We start from the raw sequence: 23,564 nt of genomic DNA, 5'->3' as shown, positions 1-23,564 counted from the left end.
GATTCTCAACCTGTGGGTCATGACCCCTTTGGGGGTGGAACGACCCTTTCACAGGGGTCACCTAAGACCATCGGAAAACACAGATATTTACATTATGATTCACAACAGTAGCAAAATTACAGTTATGAAGTAGCAACGAAAATAATTTTATGGTTGGGGGCCACCACAACATGAGGAATTGTATTAAAGGGTCACGACATTAGGAAAGTTGAGAATCACTGGCTTAGCACAGTGTTTCCCAAAGTGTGGTATGCATACCCTTAGGGTTATGGGAAGAGTTTGGTGGGGGTACGTGTTGCACCGGAGTTTGGTGGGGATATGCACAGCACCGTGCTTAGCTGCGCCTAATTCTACATTCTCATGAGTACGAGGGGTACTCAGCATTATGAAAATTATAGAATGGGTACATATATGTCAAACGTTTGGGAAACATTGGAGAGGATAGCAAACAATCAAATACTTATTGCATGGTGAGGTCGTTTTTTTTTTTTTTAGAAAAGAATGTTTTTAACTTTGTAAACTAGTATTGACAAAGATTTATTTTCACACTACTGAGGTAAAATGACTGTCCTTGGGTCCATGTAGGGCATAGATTCTCAAAGACTGTAAGGATCCAAAGCCTAGATCATCATATTGCTGAGTCTTCTTAAAACATTCACCTCCAAAATTTAGACTTCATAAGTGAGGCAGTGGGAAAATGCAAGACCCCATCTTTTTAATCAACACAGTTCATGGCATCAAGGAAGGCTCTTGCCAGGCAAGGTCCCAACCCAAACTCATACAGCAGACCCCAACTCTGTAAACCCACAGTGAGTCAGAAGGGAAGGTAGGACAGTAACCCTCCACACAGCCTCGAAGGAGTGTTGGTGGGTAGTAAGAGCACCCCATTTCTCCTCATGCTAAGTGCTAAGTGGGTGCAGCAGGATGGGGACTATGCTAGGAGCCCACTAGCCCACACCTCTCCCCTCCCACATGTGACCCCACCCTCCATTCCCATGCTTATTGTGAGGCTCAGCCTGCCAATCAGAACCCTGTACCTCCTTGACCAAACTGATTGGTTTAGGGGTTAGCACATGACCTAAACCAGCCCAATCAGAGTCTATGGCAATCATAGACTTCCCACTTTTCTGGAGTAGAGCAGGAAATGGGAGAAAAGCAGCAGTGTGTATATACATACACATACACATACACATGCATACATACATACATACATACAGGATGAGGCAAAAGTAAGTTTATAGTTGTCGGCATGGAAAATATTTCAACAAATGATAATATAAGAAAAAACACTGTTTCCCATACTCATCTATATGACTGGGTTCCAAGGATTAAGCTCCACACTCACTAGTGGTCCCGGATTTTAGAATGCTACCCACACCTGAGAACTAGTCCACCTTTCCAGCTCGGAAGCCTTGGGAAACAGGATGCTCAGTTCCTGAGGGGGTTCCTTCAGCACCCCGTGAAACCAAAGTGGAGGACATTCCTCTTGCCACCTCAGCTCTATCACTGATGATCTAATGACTTTCCAGTAACAGTCTCAGGGCCGGCACTGGGCTCATGTGTAAGTGATAAACCCCATTGATCCTGGAATATAGCCCTCAGGTCATGCTGGTCTGTCTGAGAGGGTAGATCCACAGCACAGTTTGCATATCTGAAGGGTAGATAAAAAAGGCTAGACTTAATTTATTCAACAGCTGCTGAAATTAGACTTGTGTCTTGAAGAACTGAATCAGTCCCAGAAGAGATGGGTGTTAGCATATTAGCAACAGTAGTTAGCAGTGGCTGAAGCCCTGGAGAATACACACTTCATCAGTCCCTGCTAAAACAGAGCTATTAGAAAAATTGGCCAAAGTAACAGATTTCAGCGCTGGGATAACAGGGAGCTGGGATAACTGACTTGAAGACAGAATCTGAGTTTTCCTAGTAGAGGATGAAGAGGATGAAGATGAAGATGGTGACACAGAAGAGTTCTGTACATTTTTGTTGAGGTTTTCCTTCATTTTACTTGCATAACTTATTTTAGGCACTATTTTAGCATGGCTGTTGTCCACTGGAAAAACTGGGGAGGTTTAAATAGGGCCCAGGAGTCCTCTTTGGAGGCAACAGCAGAAGCATGCTTTCCTCTGAGCCAATCAGCAAACTTTTTCTGCTCACACCAGGTTTAATATCCGTTTTTCTGCAGCATATCATCCACAGCAGGTTTTCCTCGACTTGTTCCTCCAGGCCCAGTTTCATATTTCAAGATGGGCTTCAAACCATCTATTCGATTTCCCTCTTGCTCACTGTAGTCAGGATTGAGAGTTTCAAGTCCCTGTTTTAAGGTTGAGACACTGGTCTCTGTTGCATTATTTTGTTACCCCTAACTGTCCTTCCCTGCAGGCCTGGTCACCCCAAACTGCCCTCCCTTGCTAGTCTGGTCCCTCCTAACTGCCCTCCCCTACAGGCCTGGCTGCCTCTAATGGTCCTCTCCTGCAGGCCTGGTCACCCCCAACTTCCCTCCCCTGCAGGCATGGTTTCCTCCAACTGCCCTCCCCTGCAGGCTTGTTCCTCCTAACTGTCCTCCCCTGCAGGCCTAGTCTCCCCTAACTGCTCTCCCCTGCTGGCCTGGTTCCTCCTAACTGTCCTCCCCTGCAGGCCTAGTCTCCCCTAACTGCTCTCCCCTGCTGGCCTGGTTCCCCCCAACTGCCCTCCCCTACAGGTCCAGTCCCCCCACAACTGCCCTCCCCTGCTGGCCATCTTATGTCCACATGGGGGCAGCCATTTTTTTACCACATGGGTGCGGCCATCTTGTGTGTTGGAGTACTAGGCTGTGGGCTGCTGCCTTTCTTATTTTCTCTGATTCTCCAACATAATCCCTAGTAAGAGCTGACTGACCAAGTCAGGAAAGGGTAGAAATTCCAGGAGAAACTAAGCCTACAGGAAAGAACCAGATAAAAGGCCCAAGACCACAGAGAAGAAACTGGTGTGCACGGGAAAGATCCAAGATGGCACTGGCACCCCCGCCCTGTGTGACCTTTTGACAATCTCCCCTTTCAATTTGCATATTACTCTTTCATTAGATAGGATGCCTAATATGCAAAGTGTCCCCTCAGGGGATCGATCGCTCACTCACTATGGCATGTGCTGACCATCAGGGGGTGGTGCCAAATGAAGGAAGGCCCCTATCGGCCCTGATGGCCCGCCAGACCTAGGGACACTACCCATGAATAATTTTGTGCACTGGGTCTCTAGTAAATTAAGTTTTTCACAATCCTTGGCACTATTGTGCCTAGCTTTCCTTTTGTTAGGAACGGTATATCCACTCTCAGATCCACTACCACCATTATCATATAATCATTAGTAATACAGTTGGAATTATTTGTTACAACACCATTTGGAATTACTACAAGATTACTCTTATCTACAGAGCGGTTCTCTTCAGATTTCTTTTCACAAGTCTTTCCATTCTTTTTTGTCTATATTGTTTTTCTGAATAAAATTCCTGGTTTTAATTCCTGCTTTCAAGAAGGTGCTGGTTTTTGCTGTCTGCTTCAGATTAGTTTCTACAACTTGCTGGTCACCACTAAGGACCCTGACACTAGGGTTGCTGGGTTCATCAGAACCCAGCTTCTTTAAAGATATCTCTCTTTCTCCAGCATTACCATTTGGTTCACCACAGCCTGTATTCCTCTTTGGTGTTTCCTGGTGCAGCTACAGGGCGTGTTCCTGCTCATGTTCCAGCTGCTTCAGCTGGGCATTGGGGCAGCTCAGCTCCATGCTGCAGGCATTAGTGAGGCTGCAGGTGAAGGTGGAGGTGATGGTGGTTGTGGCTGTGGCTGCAGAAATAATAACCATGCTGGTGGTGGTACAGCCACTGCTGCTGCTATTGGGCAGATGGTAGTGGCTGTGATGGTGTTGAGGTTGTGGCTGGGACTCCTTGCTGAGGCTGTGGGCTGCTGCCTTTCTTATTTTCTCTGATTCTCCAACATAATCCCTAGTAAGAGCTGACTGACCAAGTCAGGAAAGGGTAGAAATTCCAGGAGAAACTAAGCCTACAGGAAAGAACCAGATAAAAGGCCCAAGACCACAGAGAAGAAACTGGTGTGCACGGGAAAGATCCAAGATGGCACTGGCACCCCCGCCCTGTGTGACCTTTTGACAATCTCCCCTTCATTAGCATGCTAAAACTCATGCCAAGTGTGGAGACTTAACAGGAATGAGAGGTGACATATGGCCAGGCATGTTCCCAGCCTGTTTAGAAGTTGTGCCTACTCCCCTGCAATTCCTAGCTCTCTCCGCCCTTTTCTCAGAAATCCTCACCCCGGCCTAAACCCACCTACCTACCACCAACCCTTCCAGACTCTCCTAATCTCTTCAAGTCGGAGAGAAGGTGTCAGAGCATAAGCTTGCCCTTCTCTGTGCCTCGATCGAAGAATAAAGCCTCTGCTCTGCTTTACTGAACACAGTCTGATTCTTCCTCTGTGAGCAACATTGGGCAGAAGGGCCCTACTGTGGGGTCTCTCACTGACAAGGGTTTGGTGACACTCTCTCTGGTTGGGGCAGGACCACACCTTTGCCCTCTGTGGTGCTCTGAGAGGCCTCGAGGGGGGCAGCGGCAGCCTCCACGGCAGCAGTGGGCCAGAGGTCAGACTCTCCTCCAAGTTCTTTCTGCAAGGGCCCTACAAACATTGTCATAGCTCCCCTCCGCTCAAAGGGCCATCGAGGAAAGGGCTACAGAGAAGGGTAAAACTAAACAAGAGGCTGCGCAGGAAACTACAGCAGAAGGAAAAGGAAAGGTCCCCACCACGGGCAGGGACCTCCAGGGGCTTCTGCTTCTTCCCACAGCCATCATACAGGAAACCAGATGAGAACCAGATCCCAAGCGCCCTCCTGCCACCACCGCCAGCTACTCCTGCCCAGGCGGCTCCAGCACGCCTCTGTGAGATTTCATCTTTTCTCCTTAAAGCTTGCGGAAGGAGGACCAAGCTACCTTTCACTAGCACCCCACCCACCACTTGCCAAATGTTATGATGTAAGAAAGAGAACCCCAACATCTCCCAACCCTGAAGTCGCCAGAATCCAGGGGCCAGAGACACGCCGACTACATCTAGGGGAGGAGGCTGGGATGGCCTGCAACAGTGCTGAAGTGACAACTATGGCCAATGACACGGAGAGTAACCTCAGGTTCAGGGCAGGGGCCATGGCCATAGCTCTGGGCAGTGCTCGAGGGAGATGGAGCCCGAGTGTGAGTGGCAGATCAATGGTGCTGAGATCCAGTCATCCTGCAGACCAGAGGCAGCAGTTTGCAGTCAAGAAACAAATGTGGCCGGGACCGGTTTGGCTCAGTGGATAGAGCGTCGGTCTGCAGACTGAAAGGTCCCGGGTTCGATTCCGGTTGAGGCCATGTACCTTGGTTGCGGGCACATCCCCAGTAAGGGGTGTGCAAGAGGCAGATGATCGATGATTCTCTCTCATCGATGTTTCTAACTCTCTATCCCTCTCTCTTCCTATCTGTGAAAAATCAATAAAATATATTTTAAAAAAAAAAAAAGAAAAAAGAAAAAAGAAAGAAACAAATGTGAACTGTTCCAACAGAGAAGCCTGCGTTAGTTTCTATAGCAACTGCACAAGCACGGGAGCTTACCTTTCTCAACTGAGACGCAGCAGGCGCCATCCGCCTTGTGTACCTGTCACAAGCATTAATGACGAGGATCACCCACCTGGGACCCTGCCAAACCTTCAGTAGGTATTATCTTTCCCATCAGATATCTTTGTGTGAACTCGTGTTCTAGAATGACTAAGATCAGCCAACTCAGTTTAGTGAACTGCCAAGATGCTAATAACTCCTTTCTAGGAATCATGGGGCTGGTGGGGCATCAGACAAGAAAATGAGAAGCGATGTTTCCTCCAAGAGCAGAGTCTGACTGGGGAAATGAAGGTACATGCACGAGCGTGTGACGCGCAGTACCATCTCAGTGTGGTGACACACCGCTGAGGCAGCAGGGAGAGCCTATGGAAAGCCTGGCTGTAGGGAGGAGGAGCAAGGCAGCAAAGGGGAAAGGAAGGAGTGAACGCTCCCTAGAGGGGCACGTGGCGCCTGGCTGTCACAGCTGGGCAGCTGACCCATAGTCCTGGGGGAGGGCCTGGAGACCACCCACAGGCAACTCTTGTGTCCCATGGAGAATCAAGGGGACTCAACCTGTGCCCAGGGGCTGGAGCTGGAGCCGGGCCTGAGGGAGAGGCACAGTCCTGCTGCATCCAGAGGAGAAATTTCTGATCAAGGATTTGATCCGGGTATATCTCTAAGCTCACTCCCCTTCCTATCCACTCTGCCAAAGCCATAAACTCAAGGTCAGAAGGTGCAGCCTCCCCAGGTTTTGAAATCTCGTTGTAGCATTCTTTTTTTATTTTGTTTTTAAATATATTTTATTGATTTTTTTTTTTTAACAGAGAGTAAGGGAGAGGGATAGAGAGTTAGAAACATCGATGAGAGAGAAACATCGATGAGCTGCCTCCTGCACACCTCCCACTGGGGCTGTGCCCACAATCAAGGTACATGCCCTTGACCAGAATCAAACCTGGGACCTTTCAGTCCACAGGCTGACTGCTCTATCCACTGAGCCAAATCAGTTAGGGCTTGTTTTGTTTTGTTTTGTTAATCCTCACTGAGAATATTTTTTTCATTGATCTTCAGAGAGAGTGGAAGGGGGGAGAGAAGAGAGAAACATCAATATGAGAAAGACACATCCACTGGTTGCTTCCCACATGAAGCATTGGGATGGGCCATTGGAAAATATGGTGAGCGAACCTAAGTCTTCAAAACATTAAAAAATAAATGTTATTAAAATGATCTTGTTGTTCCAAGTGCTCAAAGATTGTTCAAACGCATGTTTTTGGATACTCATGCCTTCTCAAAAACTTCCACAAACTGAAATGCTACTGCTTCTGTAGCAGAAGGGTAACCGCCTCAGTGACCAGAGCTTTGGGCTGCTCCAGGAACCACTGGCTGCCTCCATGGTCTCTTTCCAAGGATGGTTATGCACACTTTCCGAGAAATGATCTCACTAAAATGATTTAAAGTTATGTTTTCAAGTGCAAAGAGAAATATGACACATTATCCAGGTACTGAGCAAGATATCTAAACTTGTCTGCCATGTAGACTTCTCGGGGCTAAGCACTCAACCTGGGCATATACAAATAATGTCACCAAATACCCAAATGTGGCCTTGTGTGCACGGTGCTTAAAACCAGTAAAATGCTGACTGGCCTTGTGGGGAAGGAAGAAGACCTTGTACACTAGTAGCTAACTCTTAAGCATCAACTGGGAATAACATCCTATCCTAAAGACATTGTTTGACTCAAGTATTTGTAACCAGTATGATACCCACCCCAGCTCAGGTGTTATAACGGCACCTCGGGTCCAGCTCAGGCCAAAGCAAGACACACTGAAGTGGAGTTCAGAAGAAAGAGAAAGAAATACACCGGCATCCATTTATCTGTTTTTAAATAAAGCTTTTTTTTTTTTTTCATGGTTACTATTTGGAAGTATCTTTCCTTCCTAGTTCTTTCCTGATGACACCCCAGGGAAGTAGGATAAGCCATGTGTGTGATCGTGTATTTAAGGGGAATGCGTGATTCGCTCACTTTCTAAAATTACTCTGGCTCTTAGTGGTCATTAAATAAACACCTGCTATCTGACTTACCTCTGATGTGTACCCACTGAGTACAATCGACTCAGGCAGAGACTGGGGATTTATCGCCTCCTTCCCAGTGTCTGGAACTGAGCCTAGCTCACTCAGGATACTCTATAGATATTTGTTGAATTAATGGGAACAGCAGGTAAGCCTGAAACGACAAGAGCCTGGCAGGCCCAGGGTCACTTGAGTTTGTTCTCTAGCCATGACCACTGTCCACCTGCAGGTGCCTTCCACCTTCTGAACCGAGAACAGGCGGGTGAGGTTTGCCATCACCTCAGTGTCACACTGGCCGGTAAATATCCTGCCCCTTTCAGAGAGCAAATAGAAAGGACCACCACCACCAATAAACCAGCTCACACCTACTTTTCATTTCCTCCTGCCAATGAGAGACTTAAACCCAGGTCATTGTGTTGATATGGGAGTAGAAGGCCTGTGGCAGACACAAAACACTTCATGGGCAGTTACTTCTCTTCTCTAAGCCGACTGCTTACAGGGGCAGGGTTAACTCCGTGGTCTAGAGGCAAACAATTGAAAGAACGCTCATCTTCCCCTGGGACACTTCTCTAGAATTTGCTATTCTCGTCAGCAAACCATTTCTGAAAGACAGCAGTGGTGAGAGAAGAAGGGACTGGCTTGGGGAAGCAGAACACAGAGGAAGGACCTAATGCACACAGGGAGGACATGAAGGCCAGGCAGGGCATGGAGGTGGCTCATGTATGGCCCCTCAGAACTCCCTGCCTGCTGCAGACTCCTCAGATCCAACATTGCTGTGGCCACTAAACCTGGTGTAATGGTGATGGGATCTGCTCCCTCTGCTGTTTGCTCCGTGAGAGACTGGAAGAGGCTTGGGAAATTCAGCCTGATGGGCTCATAAACCCAGTACCAAATTCCTCACACAACAGTTGCAGTGAAATATAAAGCAGTCGCCACACTTAAATACGAAAAGCTCCCAAAGCTGCTATTTTCCAAGGAAGGCCCCAGACACACTTAGGCTTCACAGGAGCCAAGATCTAAACAGCCACTGGTGATGCCGGGTCAGCCAGTGAATTGGGGATCATGAGAGCAACCTGTTTTCTAAATTTCTTACAAGAAATAAATGTATTTTCCTTGAGGCTTGGCCGTGCTCTGTAGAAAGTACTAGACTCAGAGTTTATCTCTCAGGCCAAACAACATCTGACCAGAGATGGGGTCCCCACTCCAGCTCCCCATACCCCTAGAGCCTTGGCTGTCTTATCTACCGAATGGCCTCAGGATAAGGCCCACTTCCAGAGGGATTGTGAGGATGGCTGTGTTTCTGAACTGCTGTGTCCCCCCAAATTTACATGTGGAAACCTTAGCCCCCAAAGATGATGGTACCAGGAGGAGGAGCCTTTGGGAGGCGATTAGGCATGAAGGTGGAACCCTCAGGAGTGGGATTAGTGCCCCCATAAAAGAGGTCCCCCAGAGCTCCCCTGCCCCTTCCACCATGCAAGGACGCAGTGAGAAGATGCTGGCTGTGATTCAGGAGAACCTCAGAATGTCACCGGGCTGGCACCTGAATGTGGACTTCCAGGCTCCACTACTGTTTCTCCTACTTACAGGGCCCCAGGCTGTGGTGCTTTGTTATAGCAGCTGGAACCGACTGAAGACAGGGATCAAATATGAGGTCCCAGGCACAATTATCGCAGAGAGTGGCAGAAAAAGACCTGCAGTGAAAATCAGTGCCTCCTTCATAGAAGGTGGGCACCTCCAGTGCCTGTCCTCAGGAGGGGGGATGAAAATGCCCGTTTGGTTCTGTGTATGAGCAAGTGCTGTATCTGTGTTATTCACTGACTCAGAGTGAATGAGCCTCGAAAGCTTGTGAATGCCATGCGTGAAGCCCTCACCTGCATGGCCCACCTGCTGTGTCCCTGTGGCAGGGGCTACTGGGAAGTCCTCACCTTGGAGAGGGGGTGGGTCTGAAAAGGGTCCATCAACCACAGTCAGGTCTGCAGGTTCCCAGCACTCACTCAGCCTGTGGCCTGTGATTCTGAGAGGCTGGAGGGAAGGCAGACCCACCCCTCCCTGCTCTGTGCACCCCACCCATCCATCACCCACCACATCACCCCGAAGTCTCCATCAGCAACCCCACCTCCTCCAGCCACACCTGCCGCCCACTAAAGCACAAGAAACCTCCTCTCCAGGCCTCCTCAGCATCAAGGGGGCTGGCTCCTTCCCTGGCCTCCACGTGTTCCTATCCAGAGCACCTTCCTCCAATCTGCCTACCCCCATCATAATTCCTGCTCATGGAATGACAACAGTAACTGCTATTAAGTGCATGTCCTGTGCCCAGCTGCTCTGAATCCTTTGCACATCCATTTAACCCTCACAACAGCCTGTCATCACCCCACCCTCAGTTTCCAGATGAGGCACAGAGGCATTCTCACAGCTCTTCAACTGAAAGGGTTAGGTCTGGCTCCAAGGATCTTGTCTCAACCAGTTCCTCTATGGTACAGCCCTCAGCATCAGAACTGCTCACTTTCTATGGCAAGTGCCTGACTTCAGGATTTTTGCCATCTGTCATCCCTGTTATAGATGTAACATTGTGTGTGGGGGGGGAGGGGGGGGGGAGAGGCATTTTTTAAATATATTTTTTATTGTAGATAGTATTACAGATATCTCCAATACCCGCTCCCTTTGATATCCTCCTTCCAGTCCCTACCCCCCACCCCCAGGTCTTCCCTACCCTATTGTCTGGGTCCATGGGCTATGCACATAAGTATATAAGTTCTTTGGTTTATCTCTTGGGAGGGGGGTATTTTTATGTAAATTTATATTTTAATATGCTTTTATTGATTTCAGAGAGGAAGGGAGAGGGAGAGAAAGATAGAAACATGAATAATGAGAGAGAATCATTAATCGGCTGCCTCCGGCATGCCCCCTACCCTGGATCAAGCCCAGAACCCGGGCATGTGCCCTGATCGGGAATCAAACTGTGACCTCCTGGTTCATGGGTCGATGCTCAACCACTAGCCACACTGGCCAGGATATGTAAATTTATTTTAAAAATAAACTAAAGGCTCTGAACCTGAGGCTGACCCATTCAAAACGGAAATCAGGAAGTGTTAAAAGTCTGCTAACTGCAGTTACATCCAGCTTCTCTTGTAATCAGGAGGAAGGAGAACTGGGGTGGGGGCAGCCTTTTCTTTCATAACTCAGTGCTCGGTTCCACACTCAGGACCACGTGTCCCAGGGTTGTCTCCCTGGGAGTGTCCAGGTCAAATGCCACATCGCACATCTTTCTCTCCTACTCTGACACAGCCTAGCATGGCACTGGCCTCTGGACAAGCCTGAGGAATGGAAGTAACCATAAGACTTCAGAAAAGCTCGGTCCTCCTCCCTAATTAATGCCTAATTTCCGGCTGGACCCATGTCCCCTCTGACCTCAGCAACTGGCCTTCAACCAGAGTCTTGTCCCCTGAAAAGACGTTCTTTCCTTTCTAGAGCAAAGCCCGCTCATATCACTTGAAGGAGGAGCCAGGTTCCCATGCTCCAGGGGCGCCTGCAGGCTGGCAGCCTGGACAAGAGACACTGTGGACCTTGGCCTGGAACCCGGCCCGGAAAACAGCTGGTGTCCTGGCAGGACATTCACCCCTGCCCGGCAGGCTTGTTTACCTTCCAGGAAAGCCTCAGAAGTGATGCTCTTTCCCGGGCAGAAAATGAGAGAGGATGTTGGTTTTCACTTTATAAAGACATGCACTTTTCCCTGTGGTTACAGGAAAACATGCCACAGAATGCTGTCCAGGACCCTCTCCAGGTTTGCACGCCCATATGCCATCTGGTGGGTCTCTACTGCTCCACACAAGTCCACTGGTCAACCAGCAACGACAAACCAGAGCAAGTGGCCTCGATACCATCATAATCGACTAGTTATTAGCAACAGGAAAGAAGCAAAGGGAAGGCCAGACATAGACAAGTTCCCTGCAAAACCCTGGGGGAAGGAGACCGGACAAAAGGAAGACAGACGTATGCCCAGTAAAGTTGGGAGGGACTAACGGTGTTTGCTGTCGATCACACCGGGGGAGGGGAGGGGGGTGAAGATTCAGGATATATAACCCCATCAACAAAGGAGTTTGCTCTCTTGTGCTCTTGGCTCTCTTAGAAGTCATGTGACTCCATGTTTGTGGGCTCCCTTGCTCCTGTTCGCCTGCATTCGCCCACACACAATGGGCTGATGGACAGCAGCTAACCTGATGCTGAGCTGGACCTGGCTCCCACACGCAAAGGACACTCTGGACAATGGCTTTGCTTCTAGCTTTGTTGAAACCCCAGCTACACTTCTTCTATGATGACCTAAGGGATATTGGTCTTTGGAAATGCAGGGATTTAATTCCACACAAATAAAGATCACTCGTTCTCCCATGCGAGTCCCAGAAAATTCTTTTCTCAGAATGTTGTAAGAAGTGCTAGTCCCTCCTCCCCACCTACCCACCCACCCACCCCCCCCGACCCCCAGCCAACACACAGTGGGGAAGAGGATCCCCCACTTTGTCTGATACCAGGCTCACACAGAAAGTTTCAGACCAGACACAGATGGGGGTGGCTCTATTTCTCGGGCTTTAAGGGGAATCCACAGAGCCTTCGAAGTGAACCCCCAAAGGAAAGTAAGCAGGGCCGGTTTGCTCTGGCTGACACAGCCACGTGGGTGGGGGTCCAGAGGGCACACTCAGTGTGACTGCCTCTGGCCCAGGTTGTTTTCCTGGCCTCTGGGTCGCAGCCTGGAGAAACACAGCACTGCTGACAAGAATGACTCATGCGGTCCACTGCTGTGCCAGCAAATGTTTAACAGCCAACACTCTCGGGGAAGAAAGCCCCGATTTATAGCATTTGCCAATCATCGTAGTGCAAATAGTCCCACCACATTCCATTTCCAGCTACCAGCATGACTTCCTGAAAGACTGAGCCAGGACTTGGGAAGAGAAGCCCCTATAATACAGATCCAATCCTGTGGGCCCTCAGCACCCCCAACACAGCCTGTGACTCCCCACTGAGGCTGGCCCTGCAGGCCATTACAACCAATGTCTTCCTTCACAGAAACAATCATTGTTAATTACTTAATTCACTTTATTTAATAATTACTCATTTAATAATCTACACTAATAAAAGAGGAAAATGCTAATTGAACATACCTTCGCTATGCCCACAGTTGATCAGAGCCATATGCAAATTAACCCAACAAAGATGGCGGTTAATTTGCATACTCTAAGGAAGGGAGGAGTGATGACTGAAGACAGCAGAAAAGGAAGAGGGAGGGAAAGCAGAAAGCAAAGCAGCTGCCAAAGGGAAAGCATGGGCGGGGTGGAGTGGGCATCAGTCCAGTGGTTCTGGCTGTAAAACCAGCAAAGACTGTGGTTGAGTGAGACAGAGGGCTTCTTTTTTTTGGGGGGGGGGAGGGGGCCTTCCAGTCAAAATGGTGAAGTAGGTAAATGCTATACTTACCTCCTCCCACGACCACATCAAAATTACAACTAAACTACAGAACAACTACCATTGAGAACTGCTGGAAGTCTAGCTGAACAGAAGCCCTATAACTAAAAACACATGGAAGCAGCCACATAGAGACTGGTAGGAGGGGCAGAGATGTGGAATGGGCAGTTAAAAATTAATCAGGGGTATCTCAGCTGTGGAGGTCCCCCCTGAAAATAGAAGCATCCCAGCCCCACCCAGGCTCCCCAGCCCAGGGCTTCTGGCTGTAAAACCAGCAGAGACTGTGGTTGACTGAGACAAGGGGCTTCTTTTTTTTAATCCTCAACCCAGGATATTTTTTTCCATTGATTTTTTTTTTTTTTTTTTTTTTTTTTTTTTGACACAGAGTGTGGAGGGGAGGGAGAAAGGGGGGAAGAGAGGGAAACATCTATGTGAGAGAGACACATCGATTGTCTGCGCCCCTGCACACGCTCCAACTAGGGCCAGGGATTGAGCCTGCAACTGAGATACGTGCCCTTGACCAAGAATCAAACCCACAACCCTCCGGTCCTCAGGCCGATGCTCTGACTACTGAGCAAAAACCAGCTAGGGCGATACAGAGAACATTTTGATGGCTGCTGGAAAGGAAAGGGTAGAGAGAAGACTAAAAAGGTGAAGGCATTGAGAAGTACAAATTGGTAGTTACAAAATAGTCATTGGGATGTACAGTACAGCATAAAGAATATAGTCAATATGCAATGACTATGTATGATGTCAGATGGATACCAGATTTACCAGAGTGATCACTCATAAGTAATATACATGTCTAATCACTATGTTGTATAACTGAAATTAATATAATATTGTATGTCAACTGTAACTCAAAGGTTAAAAAAAAAATTAGTTAAAAAAAGAAAAAAGCCAGGGCTGGTTTGGCTCAGTGGATAGAGTGTCGGCCTGCGGACTGAAAGGTCCCAGGTTCGATTCTGGTCAAGGGCATGTACCTTAGTTGTGGGTACATCTCCAGTAGGGGGTGTGCGGGAAGCAGCTAATCGATGTTTCTCTCTCATCGATATTTCTAGCTCTCTATCCCTCTCCTTTCCTCTCTGTAAAAAAATCAATATATATATTTTTTTTAAAAGAAAAAGAAAAGAAAACTGGCTCGCTGGTGTGACTCAGTAGTTGAGTGTTGACCTATGAACAGGAAGTCAAAGTTGGGTTCTCGGTCAGGAATATGCCTGGTTGCGGGCTCGATCCCTAGTACGAGGCGTGCAGCAGGCAGCCAATTGAAGATCCTCTCTCATTATTGATCTCTCTCTCTCTCTCTCTCTCTCTCTCTCTCTCTCTCTCTCTCTTCCTCTCTAAAATCAATAAAAATATATTAAAAAAAGAAAACTGTTCACTTGGAAGGAATGAGAGGAACATAATGTATGCCTCTTTTATTCCACTCCCGGTCACCACCCTTTTTTTTTAATTTACTTTTGATTATAGTTCACATACAATATATTATTTTTAGATGTACAAAACCATGATTAGACATTTATATAACAAGTCACTTTCTGTTCCAGGCCATAGACCCCTGTCCCTGGGCTTAAGGCACTGAAATTGGGCTTCCACAGGCTCCACTCCCATCTTCCGGGTCAGAGAGTATACTCTCAGGTACACCCCTGACAGGCTGTCACCTGGGCCACTGTAGCTGGCTGTGCAGCTCGGTCAGCCTGGTTCCAGGGCACTAGCTCCCCGCACTCCAGAGCACTCCCAGGCCTTGCAACACCCTTTTGCAGTTCCACAAAACTGCCCTCATTTGCACCAGCTGCTAACATGACCAAGACTTCCTCATGTGAAACATTAGACTGGAAAACTACCCATAATTCAATCATAAGGGTTAGAAAAATAATAGGTGTTGTAATGTGAGGGGGTGGAAAAACAATCCTTTTGGAAAATAGCCAATGCACCTACAACAAGTATAAACCGTGACTGGCCCACCCTGGTGGAAGCACTTAGTTACAGGTAAAGCCTGGAGCCCAGTAGTTAGAACAGAACTTGAACAGCCATGGTGCACAAAGGAAGGATTCAGAGGTTCTCGTTACTTGCACTGGGAGTTGAGACGACCAGGCCCCACCCAAGCAGCCTAGGAAGGAGCAGGTACAGGCCCAGTCCCCACACTGCAACCATCAACCACGCACGCATCAGCTGGAATTGGGTGCACAAACCCACCCTGCCAGCAATTGCCATGGCATTCTCTCCACATCCAGGCCAGCCTCCCAGGGGTGCATCCGCCACCTCAGATGCCTCACATCCAGGTGTGCAGGTGCCTCGGGCTGCACCAGGTAGCTGCATGCGGGAGGAGCTGCATGGTGGGCTGCTGTCTTGCTGCCACCCAGTGTGATCAGGAGATGCTGGGCTCTGCCCGGAGAGGCTCCACTGGCTGCAAGAGGCAACTGAGCCAGCAATACTTGTGGTTTCCTGACCCTTAGACCAAAGCCGTAACAATGTGTTTGAAAACTCAGCAGTGTCTGTGGGTCCCGTGAGTCCATTCTGATTGCCCCCGAGGGAAGGGCTGGAGTCTGCCAGAGGCTGCTCCTTGGTGGGTTTGTAAGCACCTGGGACAAATTCTGCTTCTGCTTAAAGGAGTGGCAGTGAATGGAAGCCAAGGAGAAAATAAACAAATGGGACTACATCAAAATGAAAAGCTTTTGCACAGCAAAAGAAACCATCAACAAAACACCAAGAAAGCCCACCGTGTGGGAGAACATATTCGCAAATGTTATCACTGATAAAGGTTTAATCTCCAACACCTACAGGGAATTTATACAACTTAATAAAAGGAAGATAAATGATCCAATAAAAAAAAAAAAAAAGGGCAACGGACCTAAATAGAAACTTTTCCAAAGAAGACAGAAGGAAGGCCAAAAGACATATGAAAACATGCTCAAAGTCACTAATTATCCGAGAGATGCAAGTCAAAATGGCAATGCGGTAGCATCTCCCACCTGTCAGAATGGCTATCATCAACAAATGACAAGTGCTGGCGAGGATGCAGAGAAAAAGGAACCCTCGTGCCCTGCTGGTGGGAATGCAAACTGGGGTAGCCACTGTGGAGAACAGTATGGAGTTTCCTCAAAAAAACTAAAAATGGAACTCCCATTTGACCCAGTAATCCCACTTTTAGGAATATATCCCAAGAAACTAGAAACACCAATCAGAAAGGATATATGCACCCCTATGTTCATAACAGCACAATTCAACACTGCCAAGATTTGGAAACAGCCTAAGTGCTCATCAGCAGATGAGTGGATTAGAAAACTATGGTACATCTACACAATGAAATACTACGCTGCTATAAAAAGGAAGGAACTCTTAACATTTGCAGCAGCATGGATGGACCTGGAGAGCATTATGTAAAGTGAAATAAGCCAGGCAATGAAAGAAAAATACCACATGATCTCACTCATTAATAAGGAACATTATAACCTGATGAACAAAAAGATAGATACAGAGGCAGTAAAGCACCGAACAGACTGTCAAATTACAGTGGGAAAGCAGGGCAGTATTAGAGAGACAGGGAAAGAGATCAACCAAAGGACCTGTATGCATGCATATAAGCACAACCAATAGACACAAGACACTGGGGGGGAGGGGGGGAGATGAGGGCATGCGACAGGGGTAAGGGAGGCTGGGGGAAGATCAATGGGGAAAAAAAGGAGATACATGTACTACTATATGTAATGCTTTAAACAATAAAAAATAAATAAAATAAAAGAGTGGCAGTGACTTCCCTTTTCTGCAACTAAATCCTGACAAATACTTTCTTGCCATGTGACCCGAGATGCATTTGCACATGCGAATCCCCAGGCCCTCCCTCCCCAAACCCCCCCACCCCCAGGAGATCCTGGCTCAGGGCCCAGGCAGGGTCTGGATGTGTGTGGTTAGAAACCTCCCAGGAGACTCAGGCACACCTGGGCTGGATCACACTGCTTCCGATCCTGCCAAACGGACAGGTCACTCAGGCTCTGGCATGTTTGGAGACCACAGGGAACTCCTGAAAACGTTTGCATCAGCAAGACCCTTCCACCCTTTTCTAAGTTCCCTGCCCACGCTGCATACACAGGCAAGGCTTCCCGCAAGCCGCCTTCCAAGAAGAGCCAGCAGGGGAAAGGGGCAGGGGCAGGGGCAGCCCGGACAGGGAGCGTGCGGATCCTCTCACCTGCCAGTGGTCCAGAAACCGCGCTCCAAATTTCTAAGGGGAAGTTTAACTGGGTTTGTTGACAGGAAATGGTCAAGCCTCTCACCCACCCCTGCGGTTACCACAGCAGATGGGACCCAAGACAGCCACAGAGAGGGCCAGGAGAAAGAATGGCGAGGAGCGAGAGAGGGACAGCACCTGTCTGAGGAGCATACAGCAACCACCACTGTCCCTTCCTCTGGTGCCCACACGATGCCCCCTTGCCTCCAAAGCACCCCGAAGTGCAATGCCACGCGAGCATGTGTGCTTTCTCCTGTCCCACTGTAACACCAGGACTCCACAGCCCAGCCTCCTCCTTACACTGTGCCTTGTGCCTCCTCCCAGCGACGTGGAGCCCCTCGTACTGGTGAGTCCCCTCCCCCTGAGCTGGTATTAACTGACCCATCCTCCTGGGGGCAGGGAGACATCTGGAACACATGGCCCTGATCAGTGAAAGGGCATTTTGTCTGCACACAGCAGAGTTCAGGCTCTGCACACGGGCCTCGGCCTCGGAGCCTGTCACCACGCTAGTGCTCCTTGGGAGACTCGGGTTACTCAGCACAGCCAGCGAGCCAGGCAAGGCTGACTTCAAACCCCACTTCTGATCCTTCCAGCTGGGTGAGCTTGAGATTTCCTGAAGCTCACTGGGTGTCAGGTCCTGGGCTTTAAAAACAAGGGCCACCATCAACATGAACCAAGATCATCCACGTGAGCTCCTTCCAGCTGACCAGGGGCTGTCCCCAGGGCAATGGGCAGCCATGACTACAGGAGGACCCAGGGCTGGGCTGCGAGGTTTTCACTGCAGCCTTCCCCAAACTCGTTCCCCGTGGCCCTGGTCCCGGGCAGGTCCTGATGGGAAGCAGGCACAGGGCGTGGCGGTGTGACCCACAGTGAGGCTTACAGCACAGCTCACCCCACTGTCTTGAGCCTCCAGAAGCAGAGGGGACACACAGACAGGAACAACAGAGCACTGTCCTGGAGGCCTTAGCTCCCAGCCAGCTGCAGTACAGCCTGTGCCCTTCCCCACCCTCCCCAGAGCACAGGCAACCCTACCCCCACCCACTCCCCCAAAGGCTGGTACCAGCCCCCATCTGCACCCCCAGAGTCTGCCTTCTCCCCTCACCAGGCTGTGCACCTTCACCTCCCACAGCCCAGCCAACCCCCAACACCTCCGGATGGAAGAAAGGGGTTCACAGAAGCAAGGATCCGGTTCCAAGGGTTGTGTGCTCCCCCCAAGTGAGCCTCTCCCACTGCGCTCAGAAAGTCCCTCAAGGAGGTTTCCCAGAACGGACAGACAGACTCCCTCGGTGTGGGTCATTCTAAAACATGAAACTCCAGGGGCCTTGGCTTGCCCAAAAGAGGGACAAAGAAAAATAAGAGGTCATGTTCAGAAAGGTTCAAACACTGCCACATCAACACCAGGAGCCAAAGTCTTAGGGAAAGCCTTTAAAGCCAGCAGGACCCAAGGAAGACCGGGTCCTGTGGGATTCTGGTAGACAGCTTCCTCCCGGGCTGGAAGCTGGGACACCATACGGACAGAAGCCACCGGCCTCTCCGCCCTACCCAGGGGGCCCAGGGAACACACCAGCTTTGACCTGTGCGGCAGTGACCAGTCTCCACACCCTTCAGCCTCACTCTGCCAGTTTATCATCCTCCCCTCAATTGCACCCATATTTTAATAAAGGATCTGCTTACCGAGGTAATTATTTGGGGGTGGGAAAAAGAGCAAGGTGCAAGGGTCAGGCACTGGAGAAGGTGGAGGGGAAGCCTGTCCGCGGACCTGGTTGTTCTCCTGAGCTGAAGTCCTCACCCTGGAAATGCAGCCCTATCCTCCCAGCTCCGGCAGCCATAGGGCCACCCTGTCCCCTCCCCATTGTCAGATCTGAAATCCTCTGCTGACCTCCCCTCAACTGGCCCCAACCTGCCGCTAAAACGGACCCTCGACCTCCCAGATACTGTTCTGGGCTTTCACACACACACACACACACACACACACACACACACACACACATACACACACCATGTCCTGCTAACACTCAGGCACCTAGTGGAGAAGTGTATTTCCATTTTCCAGATGAGAAAACTGAGGGGCAAAAAGCTGGAGTGATTTGCTGAAGGTCACACACACAGCCAGGGGACGGAGCGCGGACACAGGCCTCCCATCTCCACCCACGCTGGCTGCCTCGGCCAACAGTGTGCTCGCCTATCACTACCCACTCTGCCTCCACCATCTCGCCTCCCCTTCCTCTGCCTCCCAAACCCAACCCTCCCCAGGACTTCCCCGGGCCTTCTCAATCATGGTGAGACTCCCTGTTTCCCTCCCCGGCGCCCACAAGGACCGGCCACTTCTGTGGCCTTCAGAAGGGGCCAAGTTTGAAGATGCCCAGGAAGGTCACACACCAGCCTCTGGGGGAGGTGCCTCTAGGCTGCAAGCCCGCCCGCTCCCTCTGCCCATGTGGCTGGTCCAGCTGCCTCGGACAGAGGGGCGCTCCACGGGGCCAGGCTCCGTCTTATATTCCTGGGCCCTCCCGCACTAGGCACTGGGCTGCATCAAGTCTCCATGGTGCCCAATGCCTGGCCCAGCACAGCAGGGAGAAGCCAGCCCCGGGCACCTGAGTTCTGAGGCAGGCGAGGGGGGGGGGGCCTCAATGCCCCCCAGCTCCTCACTGTGGAGAGACCCTCCCCAATAAAAAGGCCCCACAGAAATCCTCCTCTCCGGGGGCTTGACTCACAGTGAAAACTACACTCAGCTCTATGGTGAGGGGAGGGGGCACTGTGGGAGTAGGGACAGATACACACACACACACACACACACACACACACACACACACGAGGACGCCTGCCCTGCCTGGAGCAGCACCGATACCCAGCTCTGCTACTCTGTGTTTTACAACACTGGGCATGCCCTGCGCTGCCCCACACCCACTAGCATTGGAACAGGACTGGTCTCTAGCCCGTGTGTGACAGATGAGGATGCTGTGCACAGTGTTAAAACCCGTTACAGCTTAATTACAAGGGTCACATCTGGACTTGGGTTCAAGTTCAGAGCCCCCTTTAAAGAACCTCAGGCTGCCCTAGCCGGTTTGGCTCAGTGGATAGAGCATTGGCCTGCAGACTGAAGAGTCCCAGGTTCGATTCTGGTCACATGCCTGGGTTGCAGGCTCCATCCCCAGTGGGGGGCATGCAGGAGGCAGCCAATCAATGGTCTCTCTCTCTCTCTCTCTCTCTCTCTCTCCCTCTCCCTCTCCCTCTCCCTCTCCCTCTCCCTCTCCCTCTCCCTCTCCCTCTCCCTCTCCTTCTCCCTCTCCCCTCTCCCTCTCCCTCTCCCTCTCCCTCTCCCTCTCCCTGCCTTTCTGAAATCAATAAAAATAGGTTAAAAAAATAAAAATAAAGAACCGCACGCAAAAGATGAGCTGGTTAAAAGCTTCGGTAAATACTCTCAGGATAGCACCCACAGCCTGCTATCTCCTGTTTCTGGGCACCCACATACACCACGGGTCTGAATCTACCTGAGACCCCACCACCACTGCCCAGAAGAAAACGGATCTGTGTTTCTCCACAGCCCCATCCCCCAGGGCCTCCGAAATCTGCCAACCAGAGCTACAGGTGAAGGGCAATCGTGTAAAATAGGCACAGGCTGGAGAGCTGCGGCCAGCCCCGGGCAGTGCCAGAGGGGTTTGCAGTCCTGCTGGTTCACAGGCGAGAACAGCATCCTCGGACCATTTCTGAGCAACGTCTGAAACGGGGCTGGATGGCCCTCTGGCCCTGGCTCCCGCCTCGGGTCACACGCTGCCCTCTTTCCTGGGAGAGGTGTGTGCAGACTACCCCAGACTGGTCCCTCCAAGCAATGCCTTCCTGCCCCTTCACTTCAGAAATGAAGCGAGCACTACACTTCTCCAGGAGGGAGCACAGAAAACCACAGCCAGAGAGGCTCTCTGACCAGAGGCAGATGGCAGCACAGGCCTCCCAGCCCTGGCCCATCGGCAGGCTGTGCCTCGGAACTGGTGCCAGCCGGTGTCCCAGAAAGCAGGGCCCGATGGGCAGGAGGGGTGGGGAAGGATTAGGACAAGGGCCTCCTGGCAGGTCGGTTCCCAGAGCTGACCTGCCAGGCCTCTCCCACCCGAGGGAGATAAGGTTACAAATACAACCAGTCTTCAGAATTAGTAGACAGTTGAAGGCAACAGCTAAGTAATCACAGGCAATGCTAACAGAGCAGGAGGCTGTGCCTGGAACCTGGAGAACGTTTCCAGGACAGATCATTCCACACGAAGAGCAGCTTATAAAAAACACCTGGAGTCCTGGCCGATGTTGCTCAGTGGTTAGAGCCTCGGCCCACGCACCAAGGGTCATGGTTCTATTCCCAGTCAAGGGCCTGAACCTGGGTTGCAGGTTCAATCCCCGGCCCCAGTCTGGGTGTGTGCAGGAGGCAACCAATCGACATCTCTTTCTCACTTTTCTCTCTCTCTCTCTCTCTCTCTCTCTCTCTCTCTCTCTCTCTGTCTCTGTCTCTCTCTCTCTCTCTCTCTCTTTTTTTCCCCCTTCCACTCTCTCTAAAAAAAAATGGGAAAAATATCCTTGGGTGAGAATTAACAACAACAACAACAACATACTTGGAGAATGGAAAATGAGCATGATTAAAATGGTTATGTGCGAGTATACGTGGTGTACTCGCACATATCCATATCCACACACACACCCGTGGACATGGACATGTATGTCTACCTACACATATGGAAAACAGTGGCCATTCTCGTGAGTGGGATAAAGGTGTTGCCAATAGTGATTGGGGAGGAGCTGTCTGTTTATTAACAAACTCTACAATGATTCTTCAGAAATGTGCCCCGTCCAGAAAATCCAGCAGACCCGGGAGTGAGAGGCTTTGGGCCCCTGAGGAATGAGACCTTCGCCCAAGCTTGAGAGCGACAAGTGGGCGTGGTCCCCAAGAAACCGCACTGCCACCCGCAACCCCCACGTGTTTCTTTAAGGGCCCAGGCCATGAATCCAGAACTGGATCTGTGGGCTTGTGGCCGTCCTGGGGCATCTGGCTGCCACCACGGGGAACACCGAAGGGGAGAGCACTCATTTCAGTGGCAGTTTTTACTCGGGCAGCACAGCCAGCACCAGGGTCTAGGTGGCTTTACTCCGAGGGGACATAAACCTTCTGTCAAAAATGACCAGGAAAACAATAACCCAAGTCTTTCAGAAACTAGCTGCACTTTTAGACAACCTGTATGTACACTTTTTACTCAAACAGTAAATAGCCATCTAGTGCTAAGATAGCTAAAGTCTATACAGCTCTTCTGGGCTAAATCTCCATATTTTTAGAGAGAGAATAGTTGGCCTGCACTTATAAGTTTGCCGCTTGCCCAAGGGTTTTTGGTGAAGTGGAACTAAAGCTATCCTCAGCTTCAACACGCTGGCTGCAGCCCTGAACAATCCCGGAGGTTTACTGTAAAGGACACAAACCACACACCTCCAAAGGCCAGGCTGAGCCCAGCTCTTAGACTGTCAAACGCTGCTGAACACCCACGCGGTGTATGCACAGGCGAGGCCCAGCAGGGAGATGGGACCCATCGCCCACCCACCCCCGCCCAGGGCCCAGGCACGCCCGAGGCAGCGAGGGAAGGAATCCCGTCCATGTCTGAACCATGTTATCTCCCCAATCCAGATGGTAAGCTCCTCCGCCCCCACCCCAGAGCCTTGCTCTTTTCACTAACGGATCGCACATCACTCAAGATGGCCGATAATGGTGCAGAGCGGTGGAGCCAGTCTGTCTATTGGAGCAGCGCTCCCTAACGTCCACTGTGCACACGTGTCCTGGGTCCTGCCCGAGGTCCGATGGGGCCTGAGGTTTATCTGTTCAGGCTCTCGCTCGGCCCGCGGGAGACAGGTGAATGCAGAGGTGGGAAGGCCATGAGGGGCTGTGGCTGCTGAGGGTCTTGGCAAAAACAGGAGAGGACCCGTTGGACAGTGCCCACCGGAAGCTGCAGCAGATAAACCAATGTCAGTTTGCTGCGCCCAAAGGTCAAGCTGAGTAGTTTTTATCATTTTGGGCAAATTTTACCACCTTTGGTGACAAATCCCAAGTTCAAGAAACAAATGGGAAACTAGAGGTGCCTAGTGCTCCCTCCTCCCCCATCAGCATCTGAGTGGCAGGAGAGGAACTGCTGTTCTCGGGCCCCTGGGTCTGGACCTGCTTCTCTGGACCTTCCTCCCACCACATTCCCTCACCCCATCAC

General features: G+C 50.4%; 1 protein-coding gene and 2 pseudogenes across 3 annotated transcripts in view; all 3 read right to left on the bottom strand.

Annotated features, from left to right (window-relative positions):
• ACSS1 (acyl-CoA synthetase short chain family member 1) overlaps nucleotides 1–23,564 on the bottom strand; it is a 53,503-nt gene that overhangs the window by 19,391 nt on the left and 10,548 nt on the right. The gene's annotated exons all lie outside the window — the stretch shown is intronic.
• LOC311624689 (FMR1-interacting protein NUFIP2-like) lies at nucleotides 58–2,347 on the bottom strand (annotated as a pseudogene). The gene is made up of 2 exons: nucleotides 1,303–2,347; nucleotides 58–61 (listed from the first exon to the last, which is right to left on the bottom strand). The product of its transcript is annotated as an FMR1-interacting protein NUFIP2-like (transcript).
• LOC311624688 (FMR1-interacting protein NUFIP2-like) lies at nucleotides 3,112–5,653 on the bottom strand (annotated as a pseudogene). The gene is made up of 2 exons: nucleotides 5,624–5,653; nucleotides 3,112–3,987 (listed from the first exon to the last, which is right to left on the bottom strand). The product of its transcript is annotated as an FMR1-interacting protein NUFIP2-like (transcript).

The sequence above is a fragment of the Pipistrellus hanaki genome (genome assembly GCF_964339955.1).
Source record: "Pipistrellus hanaki genome assembly, chromosome: 6".
Classification (NCBI taxonomy): Eukaryota; Metazoa; Chordata; class Mammalia; order Chiroptera; family Vespertilionidae; genus Pipistrellus; species Pipistrellus hanaki.
Note: the sequence above shows the minus strand (reverse complement) of the source record. Positions and strands in the feature narration are given on the sequence as shown.